We start from the raw sequence: 2,332 nt of genomic DNA, 5'->3' as shown, positions 1-2,332 counted from the left end.
TATATTCCTTTCAGGAATTTACCAAAGTGTGCAATTTCTAGGTCATGGGGTATGCATATGCTCAGCTTTTGTACGTTCTGCCAAATAGTTTTTACAGAATAGTTGTTCCAGTTTACCCTCCTATTAACAAAGCATGAGGGTTCTAATTGTTCCACATCCTTCCCAACATTTGGTGGTGTTTGTCTTCCCATTCTGCTGGCATTTGCTAAATTTTAATAACTATATCAAGCCCTGTGATATTCAAATCTGTGTTCTAACTTCTCCTTTCTTCATGTTTTCTTCTAATTATATTTCCTTAATCCTGAATTGTATCTATTAATTTTTTTAAAGTTAATATTTTTTTCTTGAACTCAGCACATACAGATGTCCCTTTTGCGACCTGTCTTAGTCTCCTAGTACTACCAGAACAGAAATACCACAAATGAATGGCCTTGAAGAACAGAAATTTATTTTCTCACAGTTTAGCCACTGCCATGGAGTCAATTCTGACTCATAGACAGCCCCCTAGGGCAGAGTAGAACTGTCCCTCTGCTAATTTTTTAAGTTGATATATTCTTATCAATTGTCTGAAGGGCTTTGTGGAACTATGTGAAGTATAACTACATACATTCTAAAATCACAAATATGAATTCTCAGCTAATGGTGCCATTATCAAAATATCCTAGATCTCTTTTTTCCTACAGCCCTTACATTCAATTGATTGAAAAGTCACATCAATTCTATACTATAAACCAAAACCAAACCCAATGCCATTGAGTTGAGAGTAGAGTTGCCCCATAGGGTTTTCAAGGCTGTAAATGTTTACAGAAGCAGACTTCCACATCTCCCTCTTCCACATCCCAGGGCAGCTGTTGGGTTCAAACTGACAACCTTCCGAGTGCTTAACCACTATGCAACCAGGGCTCCTTTCTATCCTAAAACCTATCTTGAATTCAACCTTTCTGCTAATTTCCAGTGCTACTTTCTTTGTCAGACCTTGTCCTCTCTTACATGGGCTATTGTAATAAATAGTTCTTCCCATTCTGCCCCTACTCTTTTTTTTTTTCCATTCTTATTTCTTCCCACCCCAAATTTAATTCTGTTTTAAAAGAAAGATCTTCAAAAGCATTGCCCTGTCTTCCTTCCACAAAGCAGCTGTTGGGTTTGAACTACCAACTTTCTGGTTAGCAGTCAAATGCCTTAGGCACTGTGCCACCAGAGCTCCTTATCATATGAAAGCAAAAAAAAAAAAAAAAAACACCCCAAACTCACTGCCATGGAGTCAGATCCGACTAATAGTGACCTCTCCTTGGGTTTCCAAGGCAGGATTCCTACAGGAGTAGATTGTCCAATCTTCCTTCCGAGGAGTGGCTGGTGGATTTGAACCGCCAGCCTTCTGGTTAGCAGTCAAGTGTCTTAGGCACTATGCCACCAGAGCTCCCATCATATAAAAAGAAGCTTCTAATTCTCTGGCAACTTTTATGGGATGAGAGTAGGTCAAAGTGTGAGGACCTAGACTCCCACATTAGGGTCTTATTGATACACATTCAAGAATGTGATCTTATATATTGGGGACAGTAGTATTTTCTGCCTATTAACCTTCTGGGATATACAACCCAATATTGGCCCAGTATTTTTTTGAGTCCCTAAGAAACATAATCTTATTTCATAACACAGCAGTACGTTAACATAGAAAATCAGTGCCTTAGTAAATTATTAATATAAGAGATTGGTTCACAGAACAGTTTAAGAAACTTACTTTAGCTCTTCATACACTAAGGGGAAAAAACTTGCATGAAACCTGGTGATTTAAGCTGAGCAAGTTCTTAATTGAAATATGCATGTTCCCCAGTCCCAAACCAAAAAAAAAACCAGTCCCGAGAGGTCAAGTTAATCACCCTTTCCTTTTGACTTTTTTTATTTCTGTACTTATAATAATCTGTCTGATCTTGTGTTTAGTCATGTATGAGTCTGTCTCCTCCACTTACTGTTTGTTGTAAGCTCCTTAAGTACAAAGCTATAGTTCCTTTGGATCCCCCCACACACACACACACTCAGTAAAAGAACCTGATTACAATATTGAAATTTTTATATATTTCTGTGTCGATCCTCCAAACATCTCCTAGTTTTTACTAACTGCAAAGACAAGTGAGAAGAATTTGATTGATAAGCAAAGACATATGTAAATGTTGCAGAAATACAACCATGATTGCAGCCATTTAAAGAAATGAATTTAGGGGGATATTTCATAAATTTAGTCTTTGTTGTTGTTGTTGTTGTTTGCCGTCGAGTCGGCCCCGACTCATAGCGACCCCTCCTTGGGTTTCCGAGGCAGTATCACTACGGAAGTAGG

General features: G+C 38.2%; 1 protein-coding gene across 1 annotated transcript in view; it reads left to right on the top strand.

Moving 5' to 3' along the window:
- Nucleotides 1-2,332, top strand: part of LOC103201376 (dystrophin-like) — a 2,052,823-nt gene that overhangs the window by 1,850,573 nt on the left and 199,918 nt on the right. The gene's annotated exons all lie outside the window — the stretch shown is intronic.

This window comes from Orycteropus afer, unplaced genomic scaffold (genome assembly GCF_000298275.1).
Source record: "Orycteropus afer afer isolate SDZICR_OR568_19922 unplaced genomic scaffold, OryAfe1.0 scaffold00148, whole genome shotgun sequence".
In the NCBI taxonomy this organism is placed as follows: domain Eukaryota; kingdom Metazoa; phylum Chordata; class Mammalia; order Tubulidentata; family Orycteropodidae; genus Orycteropus; species Orycteropus afer.
Note: the sequence above shows the minus strand (reverse complement) of the source record. Positions and strands in the feature narration are given on the sequence as shown.